We start from the raw sequence: 27,019 nt of genomic DNA, 5'->3' as shown, positions 1-27,019 counted from the left end.
TGTTTTTGACTATTATGTAACTGGTCACCTGCATTAAATGTTGGCAGTGAGGGTTTCTTCTGTGTCTATATTGGCAAAAGGCTCTGTATAGATAGATATTTCATTAGATTAAGGTTTGGCAAAACCATTAGTGTATTTAAAAAAGGGAAAAACATGGTGTCCAGAGCCAAAATACTTACAAAAATTCTTGAAAAAAAACCATGAAAAAAAATTTAGAAATATTGTGAATAAATTAGGTTACTTAGTAACATGCAATACAGGGTTTTCACAGGCAAATCATATTGGTCTATTTGAATTCTCTTGTAGGATAACATTCTGGGCCAGTAGATTGGGAGGAAGTAGACTTGCAGTCCTGAACAAATTTGTACTTGTTCATGATATATTATTCTTTCATATGGCCATGGATTAAGTAGCCTAATGTCTTAATTAAGGTTTGTATGGATATTCTTTGCTGAGATTCTGTGAATTCTTTTTATATTTTTTCAGGTTCTGATAATAATTTGCTGACTTTATGAAGACATTTGCAAGTTTAAATTTTGACGATCTGGAATATTTTCAAAAATATTGGGGAATTATTTGTCTTCAAAGGCTTGTTAGAATCCTTTCTTGAACCTCTTAGCCTAGAGCTGTGTGTGTTTATTTGTGTGTGTGTGCGTGTGTGTGTGTGTGTGTGTGTGTGTGTGTGAGAGAGAGAGAGAGAGAGAGAGAGAGTGAGAGAGAGAGAGAGATTTGGGGGGTGGGGAGTCAATGGTGACTTCTGGAATTCTGAATTGCACAATTGTTTGGATAGTGGTGCCATTGCTTAAGATAGGGAGCTCTGGAAGAAGGCCTGGATTGGGTGAAAATCTCATGGATTTCAATTTTGAGAAATGTTGATTTTTCGGGTTTTGGCTGGGGAGGGGGCTAAGGGTGGCAAGGTACTTGACGAGAAAACTTGTGTAGAAGCTGTGTTTAAATATTGTATGAGTTTACTAGACTGCTGTAACAAAGTACCACAAACTGAGTGGTTTAAACAACAGAAGTTTATTGTCTCACATTTCTAGAGGGTAGAAGTTTAAAATCAAGGTATTGGCAGGGTTGGTTCATTCTGAGAGCTCTGAGGCAAAACTTCAGTCCCTTCTCCTAGCTTCTGGTAGCTCTTTGGCTTGTGGTATCATAACTTCAGTCTTCCCACATCATTCTCCCTGTATGTGTATCTATTTTCAAATTTCCCCTTCTTATGAGGACACCAGTTATATTGGACTAGAGCCCATTCTAATAACCTCATTTTAATTTTATTACCTCTGTGAAGACCCTATCTCCAAATGAACTCAAGTACTGGGGTTTGGAACTCCAACATATGAGTTTGGGGGGAGGATCATAGTTCAACACATAATAAATATCAAGCGTGCTGTTCTAACTTAGATTTTGTTTATTTGGGGGTAGCTTATAGGGTGGGGCTAATGAAGATTTAGTGAAAAAATGTACTCTCCCCTCAACCATTCCTTGTTGCTGCCACTAATTTGTTACACATATGAGTTTGAGGTGACTTCAAGATATTCAAAAGCATATGTTATGCTAAGTAAAAAAAGTCAGTCACATAAGATCACATATTGTATGACTCCATTTACATGAAATGATCCAAATGAGGAAATTCATAGAGACAAATTAGTGATTGCCCAGGACTGGGGCTGGGAGTAGGATGTGGACTCTCTGCTAATGGGCATAGGTCTTATTTTTGGAGAGGATGAAAATGTCCTAAAATTTGAATATGGTGATTGTCGCACAACTTTGTGAATATCCTAAAAGCCATTGGATTGTAACTTTAAATGGGTAAGTTGTATGGTTTGTGAATCATATCTCAATGAAGCTATTAAAAATAAAAGCAGGGCTTCCCTGGTAGCGCAGTGGTTGAGAGTCTGCCTGCCGATGCAGGGGATGTGGGTTCGTGCCCCGGTCTGGGAAGATCCCACGTGCCGCGGAACGGCTGGGCCCATGAGCCATGGCCGCTGAGCCTGCGCGTCCGGAGCCTGTGCTCCGCAACGGGAGAGGCCACAACAGTGAGAGGCCCGCGTACCGCAAAATAAATAAATAAAATAAAAGCAAGTGTTAAGTCAGCAGTTGGATATAAGGGTGTTTGAGTGAATTTTAAAGTCCATGTCACTCATGAGATTCTAAGATCTGCATTTTTTTCATCTCTCTGGATTTCTTTTTTTTTATTTGTAAAATGAGACTAGAGTCTATGTTGTAGACGATCTCCCCTTCGATTCAACTAAAGCATCACTTGATATCCTTATTGTACCTTACAGAGCAGACTAGCTTAGAGCCTGGGTTTTGAGAGCAACAGATCTGAATTCGAATCCAGCTCTTCTACCTACTAGCTCTGCAGCTTTGGGCAAATTATTGTACCTCTCTGAAGCTTAATCTCCAAATCAGGATATGGAATGGGAATAATAATAATTCTTTCCTCATGGGGTTATTGAGAGCATTTAATGTGCTACTATTCTAAAGGGCTTAGCAAGCATCTGGCACATGGTAAATCCCTGAAAGGCAGTAGCTATTTTTATTGTCAACATTAACTTCCTAGGGTCAAGACTAATGACTCTACTTCACCAAAATGAGCCAGATGATTCTTTTTCCACAGGTGTTGAATTGTCCTCTTGCCTTCGATGCTCTATCAGTTCTACATCCTACGCAGTTTTAAATTCTTGAATAATTTGATACAGCCGCACCTGTGTTAGTCCAGCACATATTTTTCCTCACACTCCTCCTGCAGTCTGGTAAGATCTTTATGTTATCAAATAATCAGCTTGCCTCTGTTTTTAAGAGGCACCAAATGTCATGTAGAATGAGACAAATTTGTGATCATTAATAGCAATCTGATGGATGCAAATACATCTCTCATACTTATTGAGCACCTACTTTGTTCAAAACAATATGCTAAGCACAGAGAGGAGAGCGAAAAGAGCAATATAAGGATGCTGTTCTCACAAGTCCCATGGTTTAGCAGGGAAGATACTCCCATGTGTCCATTCTGTCATGCATCAAATATTTTCCGAGCTTACGAGAAGGATGGAAATATATGTAATGCAATGCATGATGTTGAGCCCTATAATAGATTTGTGAACGCAGGGCTGAGGACTCTCAGAGAAGGGAGGGATTAATGCAACGTGGAGATGACATGCCTGCCAGATGGTGCAGTGACAGAGGGACACTCTCGACTAAAACTGGGAAACACATTACTGTTCTGTAAACAGGTCATGCCCTTTCATGACCTGCATTTCTGATTCGGAGACCAGGACAAGCTTCACATCTAGGTAAAGCTGCTTCTGAAATGACGAATAGAATTTGGATATTTAGTGAAGGGACTAGGGAGGGTCATCACAGGGAGGCAAATTGGGGTTGGGTTATGAAAGCCCTAATGCTAACAGAAGACAATAAATAACTCTTAAAGGGGAATGACAAGCCCAGAATTATGCACATGAATCAGTGTGTGTGTGTGCACGTGCGTTTGTGCACATGCGTGCACTGAAAATATAACACACTGGATGCTTTTTTCCTACTTCTTACCTGGTGTTTTCAACCCCAAATTTTATATGTGTTGATCAAGAAATTTTTTTTGGGGGGGAGGGTGGGTAAGTATTTGAGCAAAAACAGAGAACGTGTAGTTTAGAAAGCAAGCTTACCGCTGTCTCTCAGCAACTGAGACTTTTCATTGTCAATAAGGTTAATTACATCTATCATTCATTCTAAAATGACCTTTATGATTTTTCCTCCTAATAACATTCTCTCCATATGGGCTCACGTTTGGGTAGCTGAAGATCGGTGATGTCAGCCCTGAATTTCACCATCTGACAATCAGAGCTCTGGAACTACAGGTTAGGCTCTCAAGCTTTCCTGTGGCCCTGCCTCCCAACTTACATGCCTGAACTGAATTGGTGAACCATCCTCTGCTATGAGGATGCAGAAAAGCATATTGCCTATTCACCAAATAATTCTTCACTTCAAAATATTGGGGCAAGATTTATAGAAAAGAGAGTTAGAAGGAGCAAACATTTATTGACATCAGTGAGAGAGCATGGACCTTGGAGTCCAAAGACCCATATTTAAATCCCAGATCTGCCACTTATTTGCTGGGTAACTTGAGCAAATCACTTCCCTGCTCTGGGTCTCAGCTTCCTCCTCCTCTAGAGAATGAGGATGGTAATATTTACCTTACAGGGTTGCTGGATGGTTGAATGAGGTTCTGTATATAAAGCAGTCAATCCAGACCCTAGCTCAAGGTGGGTGGCTATTCTAGAAGTCCCAGGAGAAATGACAGCTGCAGACTATCATCTTCCACAGGTTTTAGAAAGCCAGTGTGTAAAGAGAAACATAAAATAAAATCCACCCTTGAAAATCCCTTAAATCAAAGGTCAGCCTATATGGTTTTATGTAGATGCACAGATTGCTTCTTGTTAGTGGCAAGTGTAAACACAAAACAGGTAAACAAACATATATTTTTACACCAGAATCATATTCATCATAGAACAACATGCGCACCGTATTAGAAGTACATGGAGACAAAGAACAACTGAAAGAGTAGGAATGGGAATTTGTATCCAGGGAGGGCTTCCTGTGTAGTTATGCGCTTGACTCAAAGTTCTGCTGTTACCATCTTGAAAATCTCAATCATTTTTGAACAAGGGGCCTCTCAACTTTATTTTTCTCTGGGACCCACAAATTATATAGTCAGTCCTGGTCATATCTTTAAATTGTTTCCCTCCACTCCTTTTCACCCCCATTTGGTATAGTTGAATTCATACAAGATAAATGTTTTTAAGATATGTCACTGTAGTGGAATAACTATTATACACAGTACTTTAGTGCATTTTCAAGAGATGGATGTAATTGTCCCCATTGGATAGATGTGTAAGTTGCTCAAGGTCACACATTAGTAAGTGTTCAGATCGGGACTGATATGTCTGTCTACACTTACTACTACATCATGAAGAATGAGGGAAAAAAAAAAAGCATGACAAGTAATTCCACTTCAAAAATAACACAGAATCAGATGCCTAATAAGAGGATGTTTGAACTGGATTGATACGCTGGGCCATGCTGGACCCAGCAACACATCATTTATTTATGCTAAATTTCCCCGGTTATGGCTTGCTTCCTGACATGGAAATCTGTGGGGTTTTACTCATCCTTCTATTCACAGCCCCTAGCACAGTGTTTGGCATGTAGAAGATGCTCACTGCATATTTATTGAGTGAATAATATTCCAGACAAGTTCTTCACTCAGCACTGGCATTCCTTTTATTGAAAATTCATACCTTTGCTACTTCTCTTCTTTGAAGATCTCTCTGACATGAAAATGTTCTTTAGGAACATAATTTCTGATTATATAAACAAAAAGCCACAAGATCATAACAAACAAAAACTTTGATGATGACTCTTTGCATGAAAAAACGTTGCTGGTTGATTATGTATTTAAATGCTGTTGGAATATCCCAGTTACTGTTTTACTGTCCACTAACTGAGAGTGCCTTGAAAAAGGCATTAGGAAAAAGAGCTCCTCCCCCAGGTTGCTATAGATTTTTTAAAAACCACTTTATTTGGATATAATTGACATACAAAAAGCTGTGCATACTTAATGTATATAATTGAATGAGTCTGGAGATAAGTGTACATCCATGAAACTATCACTACTGTAATCCATCCTCTCCAAAGTGTTTCCTACTTCCCTTTTAATTTGTTACTTTTTGTGAAAAAAGTGCTTTACATAAGATCTATCCTCTCAGCAAAATGTTAAGTACTGGGCTGGCCAAAAAGTTTGCTCGGGTTTTTCATAAGCTCATACAGAAAACCCCGATTGAACTTTTTGGCCAACCCACTATATAATACAGCATTGTTAACTACAGATGCTACTTTTTTTTTTTTTTTTTTTTTGTGGTATGCGGGCCCTCTCACTGTTGTGGCCTCTCCCGTTGCAGAGCACAGGCTCCGGACGCACAGTCCCAGCGGCCATGGCTCACGGGACCAGCCGCTCCGAGGCATGTGGGATCTTCCTGGACCGGGGCAGGAACCCGCGTCCCCTGCATCAGCAGGTGGACTCTCAACCACTGTGCCACCAGGGAAGCCCAACTACAGCTGCTACTTTTAACCCAAGTTAGCAGTGTTCCCCCACCACAGCTGGGAATCAACATATTCCCTCAGTACCATTGTTCCCTCATCCTTTACTCTGCCCATAGTCAACGTGTCACGGGGGCCATTGATTTTTCCTCCCACATTTCTCAACACCAGCCTTCCTCATCATGACCCACTACTTCTCCAGCTTGGACCTCACTTTTCTCTTTCCTGAATTGACCCGGGGGCCTCCCACCAAGTCCCTTTGCCTCCTTCCAGCTTGTCACCACGCAGCCGCTGGAGAGGTCTCAGCACCCTCTGGTCTCTCACTGCTTGCAGGGAAAACTGCCACCCCTTGGCATGGCACTGGAGGTCCTCACCACCTAGCTCCAAACTCACTTTCTAGTTGGTTTCCCTGTGTAAACCCACTCTCGTAGCCTCACGCAGGCTGACTCTGGTACAGAGTTTAGTGCTCTGGGAAGATCAACATCTGTGGGAGGGAGGCAGAGAGAGTAGTTAAGCTGTGATGATGCGGGGCCAGCCCCACTGGGAGCACAGGAGCTAAGAAGCTGCCAGAATGGTCCCCTGTTTGTCCAAAATAGCTTGTCTTTGTACCCCCATCTCAGCCAGTGCTCCTGGATCAGGTCACCTTGGGCCAGGTGGCTCTCTGCAGTAGAGGCTACTGCTAAGGAGCTGACAGCAGCGGGTGTCTGTCCTCAGCACAGCCTGCAGCAGGGCAAGGAGTCCTTCCCTCCCAGAAGGAGAATCGGGAGCCCATCTCCACGTCTACCACACTTACCCTCCTTTACCTCCATAGAAGCTTTACTCCTTTTTTGTGGCTTCATGCCTTTGTACTTGTTTCTTCTGTTGGAAATGCCCTTTGCCTACTGCTTTCTCCCTTTGATCTGATACTTTCAGTTTCCCTCTGTGACTGATGTCAATTGCTGACTCCCCTAGAAGCCCCTGCCCACTCTCCCAGGCAGTCAGTCACTATTTCACGCGCTCAGTCCATGCACCTTGCTCACATGCACTATGTGATAAGCCCGGACTAGATACCGAAGATCAATGAGACACAGTCCTGACCCCCAACTACTGTGGAGACTCCACCTCTTCTGAGCCCCAGTAGTACTTAGCGCTTTCTTGTATTACAGCATCTACCACGTTGCTTATTTATTCACTCACTCCATCATTCACTTGTTCATTCACTGAGTATAAATCAAGTCCTCACCTTCCCTGTGCCTAGCACTCTGCGAAGCACTGGGGATACAATGACCAATTGTCCGGTTTGCTGAGGTATAGAAATTAATCAATGGGTCCTGTAAAGCTGGCGTAATTCTAGCTTGGACAAAGGCTATGAAGTTCATGCAACTATGAGGTTTTACAATAGGGTGTTTGACCTGGTCAGGGAGGTCAGGGGAAGCAACCAGGAGAAGTGATAATTACCAGACAACTTGGAGAAGGGAGAGAGGCTAGAAGGCTTTCAGGTAGAGATTACAGAATGCCCACAGACTCAGGGGCAGAAGAGCAAATGGAGACTCTGAAGATGTGAAAGAGCTTTGATGAGGCTGGAGTTCACAGAGCGAGAGAATAGTAGAGGGTGATGTGATGGCTAATGACCATGTGAAAGTTTACTGATTGTCTTTGGTGCTCAGCGGGAAGTCATTAAATGCTGTAAGCAAGGGATTGAAATGATCAGATTAGAGATCTGAAAATATGTGATGGCTGCTGTTTGGAGAACAGATTGGAGAGGGGAAAGGACCCCATGGGGACACCATGAGGAGGCCATTTTCAGTTGCCCATGGAGATAAGGGCAGCTTGGAGTAGGGTAGGGGCATGGAGAGAAGGGGCTAGATCTACAGCAATTTAGGAATTAAAAAACAAACTGACAAGCTTGGTGGTTGGTTCGTATGTGACTGGGGATTAAGGAAAGGGAGCTGTCAAAGCTGTCCTTTAGATCTCCATTGATCCCTAATCTCTTTGGATTCAGAATCCAATGAAAATTATAGGCAACCCACTGGAGACTCATATATAGACGTGCACATAACACACAGCATTTTGCCTATCACTTCAGAGGGGTGCATAGAATGTCTAAAGTCCACTCCTGAGCCCCAGGTGGGAAAAGAGACTGTATCTTATTCCTTGCCATACCTCTAACTTCTACGCTAGAAATCAGTATAGAATCTGGCACACAGACGTGTTTGTTGAAGCAGTTACTAAAGGTGAGAAAAAATGGAGGGTACTGAGAGGCTCCTGATGGTAAATTCTCTGCCGTCTCTGCTGCAATATGGATGTAGGAATTTTAACAGAAGAGCTAAAACTTGCGTGTCTATGAACAACTGCTCATTAGCTTGCAAGGCAGCATGAGGTGGAAAAGTCCACAAATGGACTCAGGAGCCTCCAGGTGGTGGAGAGGAATACATTTTAAAATATTAAGGCTCCAAAGACCCAAGATTTGTCTGCAGCAGATGTCTCTCCATAATGCTTAGTGCGTTGGACTGAAGAATCAAGCCGTCTGGTTTTATTTTACGTGGGGGAGTGCATCATTTGGAGATGAAGCCAGTCTGCCTATGGCTGGGTGGATAAGTTAAGTTAATGTCTTGCATCCAGTGATTCATTTTTTACCTTGTGGATGAAGCAGAACTGGTAATTGTGTTCATAGACAGAGATTTAGAACAGAATCATGCCACTGCAGATAAGGCATTTCAGGCGGCCAATAAAGATAAGAGAGAAAAGAAATGCATAGGAGGAAGTTTTAAGAAAGATTTAGTTTCCACATATTAACCTAGGCTGGGTGGGATTGTCCTCTGTGTGCTTTGAGCAGCTGCGAGGGGGAGGGGGGAGGGAGAACCACCATCTGAACTGTGGACTCTTCAGGTGGGCCTTAGCGATCCATCACCTGGTTCAATCCCCATCTAAGCGGGAATTCCCTCTGCACTGCCCTTTGCAGATGGTCTGTGGTTCCTCCTGAAGCTGCCCTAATGAGGCTCCATTGTTGAGTAGCTCTGATATAAAGTCAGGTCCAGACTCTTTAGTCTATACCAGGAATGGCAAATCAGCTTAAATTTGCATAACAGTTCCGATTTCTTGACAGTGCTTGCCTAGAGCTGAAGGATTCCAAGGCTGAATCTGGATTTAAAAAAAAAAAAAAAACAAAACAAAAGCAGTAATTGATTATCAATGTCTGTCACAGAGGGAGGAGGATGAGGAATTGTACCTCCGAAACCAAAAATGTTCTGTACTTGTCATCCCTGGGCTACACAGTCTTCAGTTAATTAATTCAACTTCCATTTATTGAGCATCTACTGTGTGCCAGTTGTGGTCCCAGGGCCTGGGGATGTAAATCCAATGGTTAGTTCTCAGTTCTCGTTTTACTTGCCCTCTCCACAAAATTAGACAGAATTGGCCATTTTTTCTTCTTAGCTACATCCCAACCCTCACCCTCATCCCTGCTTTGGCTTCCCTGAAACCACACCTCTCTTTACTCCTAACTCACTGTTGCTCCTCAATTTTCTCCTCTTCTTCTCTATCTTAAAATGTTGCTCATTCCCAAGATTTGGTCCTGCATCTCCTTTTCTTCTCTGTCTCACTCTAGTATCTGGATAAGCACATCCAATCGCATATCTTCAAATGCCATCTATAGGTGAATAAAACTCAAGTTTATGTCTCTAGCCACAAAGGGAAGCCTATATAACCATCTTCTACCTGGTATCTCCACTTAGATATCTAAAATGCACCTCAAACATCACACATTCAAAAAAGAACTCGATTTCCATATTACCTCCATCACCCCCTCAAAATACAACCTCAGTCATTTGTCAGTCTTCTCATCTCAGTAAATGGCACTGCTATGCATTCAGTTGTCCTTGCCAATGAGACAGGATTTCTTTCCTTCCCTCACCACCTCTCGTCTAAGACATCAGGTAGTCCTGTCAATTCTACCTCCAAAACTTCTCCCAATCTGCCCAAGTTGCCCTGCCACTTGACCACCATCCTTATCCCAGGTGTCCTCATTCTTTCCTGGAATATGTCAGTAGTTCCTATCTGCTCTCTCTCTTCCATTCTTGTCCCCCTCAGTACACTGTCTACATAAGATGGAGAAGTTTAAAAAACAAATGTTAATGAGATCATGTAAACTGATTGTTTAAAATGTCAAAGAACATCTAAAGTTCTCCGGTTTACTGGGTCAACTTCAGTCTTTGTGTACCTCTTAGACCTCACTGCTCTTGCTTTCTTCTGCCACTCACTAGCCCACTTTCTATTCCTTCAGCAAGCCATGCATATTTCCTCCTTGGGGACTTCAGATTTTTTGTTTCTTTCTAGACTATTCTTCTCTTTGATCTTTCTGTCGTTGGTTCCTTCTTGTCTTTTAGGTCTTGGCTTCAACTGTACCTGGCAGGATATCTTTATCATCTCTCATCTGGATGACTGTAATCACCTCCCTGCTGGTCTCTCTGCCTTCCTGTCTCCCACTGCCATGCCCTCCTCCATACTCCACAGACTTCAGCCTGGTCCATTCAGCTGGACATGGTCCAGCCCCTTCCCAGTCCTTCAGCCTCATCCTCACTGGATTCCTTGCCTCAGATGTGATGCTCCTCTCCTTTGCTGTATTGCAGAAAGCCTCTAAGCCTTTCACCTGCTATTCCTCCTGCCTAGTATACTTGCTATACTATACTTGTTTCTGGATAACTTCTACTTCTTCTCCAAGACACAGTTTAGGAGAGTGTCACCTTTCCTGGAAATGCTTTTCTGACCCTCCCCTTACCTGAAGTTCATCCTCTGCTTTCTGTACTGGGCTTCTGAAAGCACTTGGGAGCTATTTTGTTATGTTGGTACCTATTTTCTAGTCTCTCTCCTGATGTCCCTTTTGGAAGAAAAGATTATGTACATGTGGGCTTATCTTTATTCCCAGCACCCAGCACAACCCTTTGCATTATAATAAATATTGCCTCAAGCTTTACTTACAGGATTTCCGGAAGGTGGCAGTGGGCTGGCATTCTGCTGGGGTGGATCCTAGCCAGTGTGTTCTACCCAACTCCAGAATTCATGAGCCCTGAGTGAAGGCTGACCTCTGGGGATGGAGTGAATGACATATCTGGAGGAAGAAGTTGCTCAAGTGTGAATTGTGGAGAATCAAGGATGGCGCACTGAATGCCGTTTGGTGATCATGGCACAGCTATGAGTTTTGTATCCTACAATGGCTCAGCTCTTGGTGTTTGACCTGTGGGCTAGGGATACTCTACAGAGTACCAGTAGAAGTTGGAAATACTTGAAAGGACAGGCAAGGTTCAGATCCCCCAGGAATTCTCACGGCGAATAGCCCTGGTGTGGCCACCTCCTTCCCTGGGCACTGCATCTCACATGCAGTGGAGGATAACTGGCCATGTTTCCATTTAGTGATCCTGCCCACCTGGCTACACCTGATTGAGCCAGGAGTAGACATCCAACGCCACTTGGGCCAATGAGATTCTCCCTCTCCTAGAATTCAAGAATTAAAGTAGAAAAACACAGAATTTGGAAGGTAGTGATACTGACTCAAGCTAATGGCAACATCCTAGAAATAAAAGCTACAAACTCTTTCTGTTGAAATATGTCCATTTCCTTTCCCTTCCTGAGTCAAAACTTCTTGATTCTATGACATAGCCCAGTAACCTTGCAAAGAGGAGGAGTGAGGGGAGGTGGGGTTTGGGATGAGAGAGACTCAGATGCTTTCTGGGGACAGGAGTGGACCAGTCTTCCACGGATGAAAGATAAAATGAGAAAAGAGCCAGGAATGGATCTCAAGCTTGCCATTTCAAGCTGAGCAAGTGCTCTTTTCCGTTAGCAAAGCTGAGGACTTTCAGAAAACCAGAGCTGAAAGCCTTTTAGTGATGAAGACACTATGACCTCGAGTGGAGTCATCACTTACTGAGGCCCCTGCAATCAGGTAATGGTTAGGTCTGGAATGCAGGCCTCTCAGCTCTCAGCCCAGTGCTCTTCCCACCACCTCAGTTGCCCTCAGTCTAAGCTGGGTTCAGCACATCTGTCTACATGGGTTCCTTGTGCTCCCCTTCTGTGTCCAACTTGGTGGCTGCAGGTGATTACCTTGGGGTCCAGGAGCACAAGGTTAGTCCTAGCTGTATGGCTACTAGGAAAGTGTGTTTCTGTGTTTATCCAGGGCATCTGCCTACCTAAGTACCCAAGTGACCCATCCCTTAATACTGTGGGGCTGGAAACCATAAAGCAATAATCACATGGCAGGTCACTGACACGAAGGAACACCAGTCATAATAACATGATGTGATGTGAGCGGCATGGGGCGATACTTGTGAGCTGCCTTACTCCCACACACCCTGCCAGCCCTGCAGCATTATAGCATGGCTTCATTCCTGGCCTTACACGTAACCCTTGTAATATTGCTTCCAAATAAGTTTGGATGCAATAACTGTACTCTTCTTTTCAGTCAACTTGATGTCTCCAAAGTGGGAGCATATCTCCTCTCTCTGTGCCATGCAGGTTTCCAGGGAGGCCTTTCAATAGCCAGTGCCCCTAGCTAACTTCTACAGTTGGTCTGAAGTCACTGACTTCAAAGTGTGATCTGAAGTTTGCTTGAATCAGAATCTCTTAGTGTGATTGTGAACACGCAGATTATTGGGCCTCTCACAGACCTACTGAATCATAATCTCTGCATTATTAACAGATTCCCCAGATGATGAAGTCTGCTATTCTCAAAAGTTCATTGGGGTTGGAAAAAGTGATGAGTTTAGGCTGGGGAGATAGTGGTTTCCTGCCCCTGCTGCAGCACTTCCTAGCTGGGTAATTTTTGGCATGTAACTCACCTTCTTTGAGCATTACTTCAAGGGAAGGAATATGTCTTATTTATATTTCCCAATATTCAGTAACTAGAGCACAGGTGGTCCTTAAATAGTGTAAAATGAATGAATGCACGCACGAGCGAAGATATTTCCCCACGTTGCACCTATTGAATGAGATAACTCAGGGAAAATACCTGAGCAATATCCTACACACAGTGGGTCCTCATCAAGGGCAGTTCTCTTCCTTTGCCCTTAGGAAGGTGGCTTGTCATCTCTGGGTAACTTGAGTAGGGACACCACAGAAGAGTGGAGGAGATGTTATGTGCTCAGAGACCTTGCTGAGACCCAGAGGTAATAGATGCTTCTAGAATATAAATCCTTTCTTATTTTGCTCTCTGGTGTCCTCTGTCCATTTTCCTGGGAGTGGCCAAACTCACGATGGTCAGCCAAGACCAATCACAGAGGAGAGGGATATGGTTGCCATTGTGCTACCCTGGGGCTTAAAAGGCCACCTGATGGATGCTAGGTCTGTGTCAAGAGGCAGAAGAGCATCATGGCTGTGACCAGCAGCTAAGGGTAGGGGGTCTGTAGAGGATTACACTGGGGATTTGAGGTCCTGGATATGAATAAATGAATTGTGGTCTTAACCATTGGTTGATACCTAGTGATACCATTGGGAAAAATAGTGATTTCTCCTAGACTCAATGTTTTTATCTGTGAAAGGGTCATAAAGTATCTCCCTTATCTACTCCCAGCATTCTTATGAGAATCAAATGAGGTAATGAGGATATGGCTACTGTCTTTCTATATAAACCATATTGTGATGCTTTCTGCTGAAAGTGTGGTCCCCAGACCAGCAGTGTTGGCTTCATTCAGTAGCTTGTCAGAAATGCAGAATCTCAGGCTCCATCCCAAACTTACTGAATCAGAATCTCATTTTAACATCACCTCCAGGTGATTTCAAATACACATTAAAGTTTGAGAAGCAAAGACTATACAATTATAAGAAATTTTTAGTTCTCTACTTTTTTTAGAGAGCTCTTCCAGAGAAAGGGAATATGTCTTATCTCAGTTTAGTACTGAGAATATAATTGACCCTTAACTAGAGTTGACTGAATGAATGACTGACTGAATGAATGAATGAATGAAGATCTTGCTCTCACCCACTACTCAGAGCTCTTTACCTATTATTTCTTCTGTTCTAATAGCAGGACATGTACGAGGTGACTGCAGCTGCCTCACAGCCAGCTGATGCCAAACACAGATGCAGACATTTAGTATGTGATTAAGGACAGAGTAATCCATTTAATGTGAGTTGTGGGAGATATTTGGCAAGAACTAAGGGACAGAGGTTAGATTTTAAAGAGTTTCCAAAGATAATGTCTTTCCCAATTATTTAAAGCCCTCGGAAAGTTGGATCACACCCACACAGAAATAAGCCTTCTTAAGACAGAATTTTCGAAATAGGGCTCTTATTCACTTTGGCAGCAGAATCTTGACTCAAGGTCTGTTCAGGTGTTTATGTAACATTCCATGGAGGGGCTGTCCAGCTTTGTTGAGCTGAAACTAGCTGAACTTACCATCTATTGGGGAGAAATGCTTTTGTTTACCAGATCTTACTACCCTCTAAACTAATTAAAGAATTAATCTATCCCATCATTCAACAAATACTACAATGCTTGGCTTGGGGTTACCATAGTGAACATGCTAGCAATCCCTGTTTCTATCAAGTAACTGCCGGGTGTGAGGACAGACTATGAATCAAGCACTCACAGCGAGGTTTGAGGAAGTTCAGACTGAAATGGGAGAGCATGGCAGGCCAACTTAGCTTAGTAAGGGTAGAGGTGATGGAGAGACACTTCCTGCAGGAAGTGACCTTTAGGCTGACACCTGGAGGATGTGTAGGAGTTAGGCAATTGGGACAGGAAGGAGGAAATGAAGCTGGTACACAGAAGAGCATGGGGTGAGCCCTAGACACAAGAGAGAATATGCTCTAGCAAAGGAGGTGAAGCAGTAAATGCTTGGATAGCTGTGGTGACTTTGTGGGAGCTGCTTGCGGGTGTATGTGCAAGGTGTGGCGTGTGATGAGACCTGAGGTTGAAGAAGTAATCAAGGGTGGGACCTCACAGGGTCTTGAGAAGCCTCCTAAGAAATTTGCATTTTATCCTCAGGTCAACGGAGGAAGTCTTTGAAAGGGTTAGTTGGTCTGATATAGTTACCAGTTCTCCTCTCTAGTGGACCAGTGAGCCCCTTCATCAGTTTGGCACCAGAGAGATTTGTCTCCAGTCTGCATGTCCCATCCTGGCCTCGAGTCTCTTAGTCTGAGCTGGGTGCCTGCTTCTTGTTTTGCATCCGTTTATGGTAACCACAGGAGGGTTCTAAGTGTTGCCTTATGCACTTCTTCAAAGAATAGTCTCTACCAAGACGTCATCAATTGAACTCTCCTGGTCACTCTGCTTCTAGTCTGCCTAATATGAGAGCCTCCACTCTGTGGTCTCTTTTTCTGTGTTCCCCCTGCCTGGAGGGGCAAGTAAAGCACTGGCAGCTTTGAGCCTGAGCTGCAAGCAGCTGCCCTCGTGGGCCTCACCAGCAGCATCACCATGCCCACTCCCTGAGCCCCAGTAGGTCAGGTCATTTTTGTGCAATCATTTTATACCCATTAGTGTACCAGTTACATTTACACATGCCCTCATTGCCTAGGCTCTTAACTATGAGCTGTCACTATTGGAAGGTTTTGAGAGGCCAGGTGGCCAGAACACAGGATTGAAGGTCAGAAGACCTGGCCTGAATCGTGTCCCCTTCCTGTCCTCATTCTGTGACCTTGGGTGAGTCACTTGAATCTTGGTTTCTGCAGCTGTAAACAGGGACAAACAAGAGCACCTGCCCTGTCTCTTCTCAGGGCAGTGTTGAGATCAGTCAAGATGGTGCATGGGAAAGTGCTTTGTAAAGTTCTATGAAAGAGTGGGCTTTCACTGGTGCTCTGGGCATTGCTGGCTTAGTTCCTGGCCATGCCACCCCTTTCTGGAACAGCTAAAGGTAGATAGGACCCAGAAGTTGTGCATTTCTCACCTTCCACAACTAATCACTGCCTTCCTGTCTGAGGCTTTCAAATTAGGTTCCATTTTATCATGACTCCTGCACTCAGTCACGTAATGGACAACCCAATTAGAAATTATTTGTCCAAATGTAAACATTATTTTAGCTCATAATTGTTGAGTCCAAGTAATTTTTGGTGACACCACACACTTTGAAACACTTTCTGGTGGACCTCTGGCATGAACACCCAGTTTTCTCCCCTGGTATGTAATTATCTTCTCAAGTTTCTTGCTGGAATTTTCTGAAATGTTAATGGAACAACATTAAATTTCAGCTCATTACAGAGTTCCTGTTTTCCTCTAAATTTTTTTCCAGGGAATCTTTAAAAATAAATAGGCTGATAGATATATGAATAAATAGAACAGAAGAGCAAGTGATTGTCCCTCTTCGAATAATTGCCTTCCAAAATCCAAAACACTGACATTGCAGCACAAAGGGGAGATTAAAGATTCAAAACATAGTGATGAAAATGGAATGTAGAGATAAAAGAGAAAAACCTGGTATCTTATACTTGAAAGAGATCTTCACCATCTTCTCTTCTCATCCATTATACATGGTGGGAATTCCTTTCCTGGAGACATAAGACCATATTAGAATGTCCAAACATCCAGGTCAACCAAAAGACAGCATAAATTATCCTTCTTAAAAGATGGAGCCTTCACAGGTCCTGTCCTCCCTAAAACATTCCTCAAGCATCCCTCCCCATCAGGTGCAGATGGTGCTTCTTTCTCTTTGCTTCCAAGTGCTACATATTTCTTTTCCCATCATTTTCCATTTATTATAGTTTCTTAGTTTTCTTACCTGTCTCCCCGCAGTAGACTATGAGCTCCCTGACGTCAGGGGCTGAGTCTGATTACCTTGGCACATTTAATGACTAACTTCTAAACAGAAGGTATTGTTTGACTAGTCACGTGGGGCCACCAGCTCAGATGCTCTGCTGCCCTCACCCAGGTGACCACAGCAGGCTCCTAACTCATTTTTCTGACTTTGGTTTACTCAGTCTCTACACCATCCTCCCCGTCGGAGCCAGGAAAGTCTCTAATCAGACCCATCCTTCCCCTGCTTAAAACTCTTTGATGAGTTCTCTTGTCCTCTGGGTACGTCCAAACGTGGCTCAGGGGGCCTTTCATCACCTGGACCTGGCTGAGCTCTCCAGCCTGGTCTCCACTCTGCCCTCACAGCCAAAGTCCGGCTGCTGGTGAACCATGCTCATTCTTTAATACATCCCACCCTCTCATAGGATAACAGTAACTGATAATTATTGAGCAGTTGCTATGTGAGGTACTTTCCGATCACTCAGTCTGCATTTTAATAAACCTTAGAACTACCCATGTGATCATTACTATATCCCCCCTTTACAGATGAGAAAATTGAGACTTGGAAATGAAAGGAAACTTGCTCCAGGCAAGATAGGTAAAGGCAGTTAAAGGGTTATAACCAGGCCTGTGACTCCAGGACCTGAGACTTTGTCCACCATGTTATGCTGAAGAAGATGTGTTTCTCATGCTGAGAGAACTTAAGTCCAGCTGAGATGTGACTTTACCCAGGTAGAGATGCATGGCTGTATCACAGAGATCTGCTAAAGGCCCCTCCCAAGGTAGATTCCAAGGCTGCTGTGGGAAGCAAGAAACAGAACCAGCACTTTCTTTTTTTTTTTTTTGAATTTTATTTTATTTTATTTTTTATACAGCAGGTTCTTACTAGTTATCCATTTTTTACATATTAGTGTATATATGTCAACCGCAATCTCCCAATTTATCACACTTTCAATTGTAAGAGTCCAAGAGGACTTCACCAGACAGGAGGAGTGCAAACTAAATTACAGAGGGTAAAAAGGATTTGTACAAGTAGAGAGAGAAAGAACTGCTGTTCTGAGCAGGGTTCTCACCAGAGTAGCAATGGTAGAGGGGAGGGCTCTGGGTAAGTCAGAGGCCAGGAAAAGGATCCCTTTGGCTGAAGCAGAGAATCCAGGGAGAGGAGAGGGGTATTGGGTAAACGTGCAAGGGGCCAGGAGCTGGCGAGGGGCATCCAGGAGGCTCTTCAGTTCTGGTGTGAAAAGCTGGGTGGGGCTGCATCTGGTGGATGGTCTGAGAGAAGCTGATCACCTTCCAGCAAAGAGGTGGTCTGATTACAGTGTTGTTTGGGGAATTCAGGGTGGGGTTGAACATGGGGAGGGGACATGTCTGGAACGCCCAGTAAGAATGCTTTTGCAACAGTCCTGACAGGAGATAAGAGTGGTGGCTGTGTAATTGCAAAGCAAAGGACTGATCCTACAGACATTTCAAGCCACCTTGGGCTATAATTTGCTTTTTTAATGACACTGCTGATCCTGCTGTTACTGATGTCTGGGAACCTCAGAGGTGCTTTAGAGTCACCCCCTGGGTGGCCAGTGGCCTGTGTGTGGCACTGAAAGAGCCCTTGTTAAGGCCAGGAGCCCTAGGTTTCAGGCCAGGCCCGGCCCCACTGTTGGCAGCGAGTAGCCTTGGGAGGCTCTTGCAGCTTCCTGGACTTGTTTTCCATGATTGATTCATCTTATTCACTCAGTCACACAGGTGTTTCAGGACATTCAGAATGCCTCCTGCATGCAGAGGGTTGTGGGTAACCCGGGGGTCAGAACCTGCTCCCCGCCACAACCCTCCCAGTGAAACACCCAAGCGGGGCCGCCGCTAATCACTGCTTCTGCCCGTGCCAAACAGTGTGCATGTGTATTAAAGACTGTGCTTGAAAGCCAGGGGAAGAGACGAGGCATCTGATGAGCACCCTGGCCAAAGTGGAGGTGAGTCAGTTTCCGTAAAAGCACCTGAAAGAGCCCTCTCTGTGCTGAGTCAGGCTCCACCTGCTCTTCAGGCCCTCAACCTGCACCAGGCCGTTGAACCGGCTCAAAACCAGCCCGAGGCCTCCATGGCCTTTAGCTAGGAAGAAAAGGAATTAGAACCTCCCAGGATTCAATCAAAGGGGATCTTAGTAAGAGCACAAAGCAAATACACAGGTGAACTTAACTGAATCTGATCAAAATTGGTCTGAGAAAATTCATCTATTTTTTTTAACATTCATTCATTCATTCGCTTACTCATTTGCTCATTTTATGAGCACGACACACTATGTACGTTTACTTGGTCATTGAACAGATTTTCAGCTCCTTGTGGGGAGGGAGTATATCTTGTCCATCTATGTAACGCTGGGGCTGCCGTGGATGGTGGTGCCATAGTTGGTGGCTTGCAGCTGAAGGAATGCAACCTCCGCTCTGCTTTGTTGGGGCTGCTTCAGCCTGGAGGAGCAGCCAGGATGAAGCGGTGACTTCTTTCAATAAGCACAAAGGTATGGTCTGTGTGCTAAGCTGTGGCCTGAGGAAACATGTGCTCCCAGAGGAAGCTCCTTTTCTAATGATTCGGCTCAAAGGAGCTGCTTTCTAAATGACACTTTGTGCCTTCAGAGGCCATGTGTGTTACGGTTTAATGTAGTGCTACTCTAGCACTGCTTTGTTCGTTTGTTTTTGGAAACATTTATTGGGCATTAACTGGGTACAGGGTGCAGTGTTCAGTTCTGCCTCGTCATGCAAAGCAATAAAATAGGTCAAACTACTGACTTCCATGTCTGTAAGTTATTTAGGTAAGTGTATGATAAAGACACATGCCCTGAAAGAATGGGGATCTCCTCTACTCTGGGGAGTTATGGAAGGCTTCCAGGAAGTCACTTCTGGTTAAGTTTTGAAAGATGAGTAGGTTTGCCCAGGAGGAGAATTGTGGGAACATGTTCCAGCCCAAGACCAGAGACCTGCATGGACATGATGAAAGTGGGAAAACGTCAAGTTGTGTAGGTGTGATAGGAACCAGAATTTGTAACATTTCATATGCAGGTTAGATGAGTTCTTATCCGGAAGTCTTCCAGAATCCCTACAGGAGAGATTCACTATCCCTCTTCTTACAGCCTCTGGACCTGTTATCAGCTTCCATTATTTTAGTTACCCCTTGGCACTGCAAACAATTGTAATATGCACAGCTCAATGATAGACCAGAAGCTTGCTGAGGCCAGAGAGCTTGTACCTTCTTCATTTTTGTTTCCTCAGTAAATGGCATAGGGAATAGAGCATATGCTTCATGCACATTTGGTAAAGTATATTCACACATGGAGAATATGGAGAAGGTGCCTCCCTCCTAGAGTTGGTCTTGAGGGACTAGTTATATCTATTACATTTACAGGGCCTCTAAAGTCTTTCTCGAATTTTCTGTCTTTTTTTTTTTTTTGGCTGTGTCGGGTCTTGGTTGTGGCGCACAGGCTTCTCTCTAGTTGTGGCACGTGGGCTATAGGGCGTGTGGGCTCTGTAGTTTGCAGCACGTGGGCTCTCTAGTTGAGGCACGCAGGCTCAGTAGTTGTGGCACGTGGGCTTAGTTGCCCCATGGCATGTGGGATCTTAGTTCTCCGACCAGGGATTGAACCCATCTCCACTGCATTGGAAGGTGGATTTTTAACCACTGGACCACCAGGGAAGTCCCTCAAATTTTCTTATATAGACATTTTTACCTAATCATATGAGCAGTTATTTACATGTATGTATAGGTGAAAGAATTCATATTAAACTTATCTGTGGCTTCTTCTGGGGAGTGGAAAGAGAAGTGTAGGGGGGTACTATTTCAGAATGATTGAGTATGATTGTCCATGTTGTGCACTGCACAATTCTAGAGACCATTCATTTAGATGTGGATCTGTACTTTATAAATTTAAACAAAGAATAACAAATACAGAGAAATCATGACACTGTTAATAGTTTTTACTTTCTTTTCAGGGTTGTTTTGTACTTATCCAAAGTGTCCAAAATGGATGGGCATGGCTTTCCTATTAAAAAATTGTTAAGACTAATGAGTTGTGGACAATTTGAGAAACATCGGAAGTACAACAGAGAAAATAAATATGACCCACATTTTACCAGAGAAAACTACAATTAACATTTTACTTCATAAAGTTTGTTTTCTAGTTTTTTATTTTAAAATATTTGTTCTTTGAATAATGTAGAAATGTACAAAGAAGAAAATCAAAATCACTTCTAACTCACCACCCAGTGAGGACCCACTGTTAACATTTTGTACATTTTCTTCCAGCCTTTTTCTATGTTAATTACAATCATAATTCCCATTTGCTGAGTGCTTAATTTGAGCCAGGCAATGTGCTAAGCACTTGCCAGACATTATCTCATTTAATTCCCACATAAGCCTGAGGTGGGAATCATCAGCCCCATCTCACAGAAGATACAAACCGAAGGTTAAGAAATTTGGACCAGTTGCAGTTTGAACTTAACATTGCCTGACTCCAAAGCTGACATTCTTTATGATTCTCTATACGCCTTCAAAATCGTGTGTGCAGTTACATTCACACACCCGCTACATACACAGGCTGCAAACACAGATACATAGACACAGACACACACATAGACACACAAGCTGTGATTACATTGTGTCTTGCATTTTTCTGTCTGCTTTATTTTTTATTTAATATTATATGGTGAGCATTTTATGATGTCATATAAAAACACTTTTAGAAAGTGGTTTGGCAAACTTTGCTTTTTTAAGTTAAATTTTAAGCAAATCAGTCTTGAAGCATTCATCTCCGTAGAGGACTGGCCTTTGTCATCAGGCCTCCAGACCTACTACATATCCAGTCCTCAGGATCCCACCTCCTGGCTGCTTCTTCCTGACTGTTTTCTTGTCCATTCTGCTTCCTTAAGCTGGGGGTAGGGGAAGCTGAGCAAGCTGTAGTCACTGGCCTCAGAAGCTGTCAGAGGAAACTAACCTCCATAATGCCTGCACTTCATGACAGTATCTCCTATGAGCCCTGCTTCACAGCCCCAAAGCATTTCTTGCTTGTGTGTGTGTGTGTGTGTGTGTGTGTGTGTGTGTGTGTGTGTGTGTGTGTGTTTCATGTGAATGATCCTGTATGGCTGAGAAGGCATTTTTCAAATCAAGAAAATTATGGATAGGTTAAGCAGTCGGGATAATATAACATCTTCAGCAAGGGTTGCAACAAAAAATAGGGCATAGAGTACCAAACTTGTAGTTGAATGCAAACTGTTCACATCCAAAGTGGAACAGATCACTGTGCGCTTCCTCAGCTCCAATATGCTAATGATGGGTACTGAGAGTTCCCAGGGGAACTCAGAGTATACAGTGATTTCCAAACTTAATACACTGAGTACCTGTTAGGGTAGAGGAATCTTTCTTAGCTGACTCTCATTCTGTAATACACAGTTTGAGAAATGCTGTTTTATAGGTTTTCTATATAATGTCGATTCAGTTGTTTAATTTCATTCAATAACTAACTAGTTTCTTGCTACTCAAAGCATGGTCCGAGGACCAAGGGCAGTCAGCGATCTTCTAGGGACTCCTTTGAAATACAGAATCTGCACTCCACCTGCCTGCCCTGCTCCAGCCCACTGACTTGATATCTGCCCTGTAATAAGATTCCCAGGTCAAACACAGGAGTATTAAAGTTTGAAATCGATGCACTGCTGTTAAGGACACACAAGTTCTTAATGAAATGGAAGTCGCCTTACAGAGTTTATTTAATGCCACAAAGGGGGTTTCATACACGTGTTTGATTTAATGTACAGGAGTACAGGAAGTGGAAAATGCCCTTGAATACTGCCGGCAATGGAGCATGGAGTCTGAAGGCTTGTTCTGGTGTCCACTCAACAAGGATCCCAAACAACCGTGAGCTCCCATGTTTCTCCTGAGTCCTTATTCTTCTCCTTTTTAGGAGCACACGCAGTGCTCTAGCATGTCCACATTTGGAACTAGAGTGATATGCAGCCACATCCCATTAGCTAATAGCGAGGCCCCTGGAGAGGGGTTTCAGCTGGGCACACACAGCTAAAGCCCCTTTAATGGCCCAGTCAGCTGTCAGGGCTGTAAACACATTTCTTTCCATTCAGAGCCATTTGCCCCTCTCTGTGACCTCTCGTGGCTCTCGAACCCTGGCCACGTGGCCCAGATGGCATAATCTGTCAGGCCAAAGCAGGTGACAGTGGGGCTTGCTGTTAGGTAATCAGTGACTATAATTAGCTGGGGTGGAAATGATAATGGGACCAACTGCAGAGCTGGGGCCGGGGAGCCCTTGATGGGTGGAGTAGCAGTCAGAGAAAGCGGCTTGCTTCCTCCTCCTTCCCCTTTCTCCCTTCCCCCTCCAACATGATGTTTCTAGCATATGGAGTGTGTGTGTGCACGTGGGGCTTCATCCTCAATGAGGAAGGTCAGGGCTGAGCAGTGGCAATTTAGTAAGTGAGTTGTTTGGCCGCTGATCAATTTTATTTCATAGGGTTCCGTTTGGTAATTAGTTGGCTGTAAGGAGATTTTGGGACCAAGTGTGCGGGAGGGTTGTAGAGGATTAGAACTTGATTCTTGGGGGTCAGACACATAGGCATTCAGACCCTGGTTCTGTCCCTTAGCAGCCAGGTGGCCGCAGGCTTGTCAACCAGGCTCTCTCTATCTCTAATAGTAGAGATCACATCACTCCCCTTGTGGGCCCATTGTCGGGGTTAATGAAATATCGCCGTCAATACTGCTTGAAACACACCTGACATACAGTAGGTCCCATAATACCGTTTTCTTCTCTTCTCCTTCTCAATGAGTATGACTTTATATATGATGCCAAGAAAACAGAACCAACCAACCAAAAAATCGTTCATAACATACTGAATAAGGTCTCTTTGATAATAGGGGAAAGGAAGTTGTTTACCAAAAAGCAGTTGATAAGTGAGGTTGGCTTTGCTTGTGACTTGTGTCAGGAGGAGAACAGTCCCCACATTTTCTAAATCAAAATAGAAGAGATGGGGGAGGGCAGTCAACTAAAAACCATCGAAGCCTTGTTTGCTGCTTGTCATTGTGTAGCTGGCCGTTTATGGCTGTTTTCTAACACAGCACATATTGTCAGTTCACCGGAAACATTGTTGAAGCTTGTGCAGTTTGGGTACTTTGAAGGCCTAAAGTAAAACTTCTGCAGCATCTACCTTCCCTCCTCCCACCCAACTGTTTTCTTCTTTTCCCTTCCTTTATTACAAAAGAATAATATATCCCTAGAAAGGCAAAAAAAGAAACCGAAACCTACCTACAATCCCAGAAATAACCACTTAACAATTTGGTATATATTCTTCTAGATCCATCTAGACGCAGATATTATTTTTTCATCAAAGTGGGTCAGATGTGGTCACTTGCAACCCGCTTTTTCCCCCCACTTAATATGTTGATTTTATTGTATGTCAGTAACTACATTTATATAACATGATTTTCCCCAGATTTTCAATCATAGTTTATTGACTCAATTTACAAAGAAGTCTACTCATCTTTTTCCACTACCTTTTTTTCTGATCAAGATAATTCACATACCATAAAATTCACTCTTTTAAAGTATACAATTCACTGGTTTTTAGTGTAGTCACAAGATTGGGCAACCATAGCTGTTTTCTATCTCAAGAACATTTCCATCACCCCCGAAAGAAAGCACATACTGCTTGCAGTGTTTGCTCCTTCCTCTAGCCCCTGGCTAATAGTAACTATGGTACCATTGAGATGCCATGAATTACTGACACAGTTCCTCACCATTGGTTATGTAAATCGCTTACGACTATGTATGACTTTAAAAAATGTAATGATCAGTCTGTGAAATTTCGGTCCAATTAAATCATATTTTTGAGCTATGTCAGAGTTAATATACACATGATGTTTTAATTTAAAAAGGAGTGTTACATTTTTGGATGATGTGGTTTGGGGAAAATTTAGAATTAAAACAAATCTCTAAATCTGTAGAATTATAAACATTCTTTGGGGATTTTCCGAGTGTGGTCATTGTAAAATTGCTCTTGCAAACACTGCCTGTGGAGTTTGCCAGACGTTAGAAGTTGTGAAATTCTAATATATTACTCTGCAGTTTCGCTATGGAGGTTGATTCCTCACTCCTCCTCCTAGAGTGACAGTCAGAGTTGTGTTTTGTGTCTCTCTGAGCAGCGTTAGGATCTGGTAGAAAGAAGGGCAGGAGGAGGGGTGTGGGGTAGAACGAATTCTGTTCATAGTTTCTAGGAGTGATTTTTAAAATTTGACTTAAAAAAATAGACCTTAATCTGATACAAAAGGAATCTGGTAGTTATACTTTAAAAACATTGCATATATAGACCATATTTGAAAATTCACTTCAATAACAATAAATTTTATTATAATAACTCCCACGAGTTAGGAAGTCATGAGGCTATGAGGACCAGGTGCTGCGCTAAGTGTTTCTTATGCCTTAGTTCATTCAACAACTTTGTGAAATCATTGATAAGATTGTTTAAGAAATGGAGTTTGGAAGTATTGTACAACCTGAATGATGGTCAAACCACAAGCTATTCTGCAGTCAGTTTGGCAGGTCCATTGCTCCTCAGCAACTTACCCCTTCCCAGTGCTTAACTCACCCCCTGAACCTGCCCCACCCTATCTCAATGACAAAGCCAAGTTCTTCAGATCTCCCCTGAGATCCGACACCCAAACAACAAGGGGCACCTCCCTGTGTCTTCGTGGAGAGAGTGTAGTGGTTGGAGTCTTAGTTCTGCCACTTACCATGCCACCTTGGGCAAGTTTCTTAACCACTCTGTGGCTCAGTTTCCCCATCTGTGTAATGGGGGTAACAGTATCGCCTGTATGCATTTGTGATGAGAGTTAAATCACTATATTAAATGCAACTGATAAGTGCTCAAGCACAGTATGATCACCCTGGCAGAGCTGGCCTCGAGGTGACAGCACTGAGCCTGTCCCCTGAGATTGTTACAGAAGAGGTCTGGCCAGCTACCTCCACTGCGTCATTTTACATTTGGGAAAACAAAGGCCTGGAGGGTGGAAATGCTTGTGTAAGGCCCACTGCTTGCCAGCAGTAGAATCTTTCTAGTGATTCTATAAAGGGATCTGCTTGGTTTCTGTTTGTCTGTCCGAAGCAAAGACTGTGATGGCTTAGGAAGCAAGCATCAGAGGACAACACTCTATTTCTGTTCTCCACGCTCACAGGGTTCCCTTATTTAGTCCTTGGTCTCATCACAGCCAGGAATTACTGGTCTCCTTCGTGGTGTCCGACCCTGGGATCTACTGTGTGTTTACCCCCGCCAGTGCGAGTCAGGCCCTGTGCTCTCACATATTCTAACAATTGTCCTGCGAGGGAGAGCTACTCTTACTCATTTTGCAGATGTGGAGACTGAGGCAGAAAAAATAATCCATATTCAAAGTTACACAGGTATAAAGGGATAGAATTTCAGAAAATTGCATCATGATCAAAAGCTCATTTACGACTGTGGGCAAGTACCTTAAACCTCCAATGTTGCCATGCTTTTATCTGTAAAATGGAATAATAATAGTACCCGCCTTAAAAGGATGCAGTGAGGGTTATTAATGCTTGTAAAGTGCTTGGAAGAACTCCTGGCGCGTAGTATGAGCTCAATAAATGTCAGCCGTACACAAAACAAACAAAACAAAACACGATATGGATTTGTCTGCTTCCAAAGCTTGTGTTCCCTCTGTGACTCCCTGCTTCCTCAAAAGGAAGCAGTGAATTGAATTCATACTAAGAAACCTGAGCAAGATTTAGGATTGCAAGGCATTTTAAAGTGTGGCCTAGTTAGAAAGCACACTCACTCACATACACACACATAGCTACTTTTAATAGCTGGTAAGAGCCAGAGAAAATCCAATTATAGATGAATCAATCGATTAAAAAGAAAGGGGGCAGAAGAAAAGAAAAAAATGTTGGAGAGACACAGAGCCAAATTACAGCTGCATAATAGAATTAAGGGTCTGTAGAACAAACTGGGAGAAGTAACAAAGGGATAAGGGCTGGAGACTCATTCACCGCTCTGTAAAGATCTGATTCTTTCTCTGCCCCTTGACTCCAAAGAGCAGTCACTGGGCCAGCGCCCCAAACAACTGATCACATTGGAAAGAGCTGGCAAATCATATGTTTGGCAAATCATATTTTTGCAGAGAAATGAACCACCTGTGGCCTCTGGAACAAGAGGATTCTGTTTGGGTTTAAACAGA

The 27,019-nt window shown here is 43.4% G+C and overlaps 1 long non-coding RNA gene across 5 annotated transcripts in view; it reads left to right on the top strand.

Moving 5' to 3' along the window:
- LOC132597339 (uncharacterized) overlaps positions 1-27,019 on the top strand; it is a 393,127-nt gene that overhangs the window by 101,298 nt on the left and 264,810 nt on the right. For all 5 annotated transcript variants that reach the window (XR_009563966.1, XR_009563967.1, XR_009563968.1 and 2 more), the window contains one exon: positions 2,624-2,759. This is a non-coding gene — a long non-coding RNA (uncharacterized lncRNA). The remainder of the gene's footprint in view (positions 1-2,623; positions 2,760-27,019) is intronic.

The sequence above is a fragment of the Globicephala melas genome, chromosome 5 (assembly GCF_963455315.2).
Source record: "Globicephala melas chromosome 5, mGloMel1.2, whole genome shotgun sequence".
Lineage (NCBI taxonomy): Eukaryota > Metazoa > Chordata > Mammalia > Artiodactyla > Delphinidae > Globicephala > Globicephala melas.
Note: the sequence above shows the minus strand (reverse complement) of the source record. Positions and strands in the feature narration are given on the sequence as shown.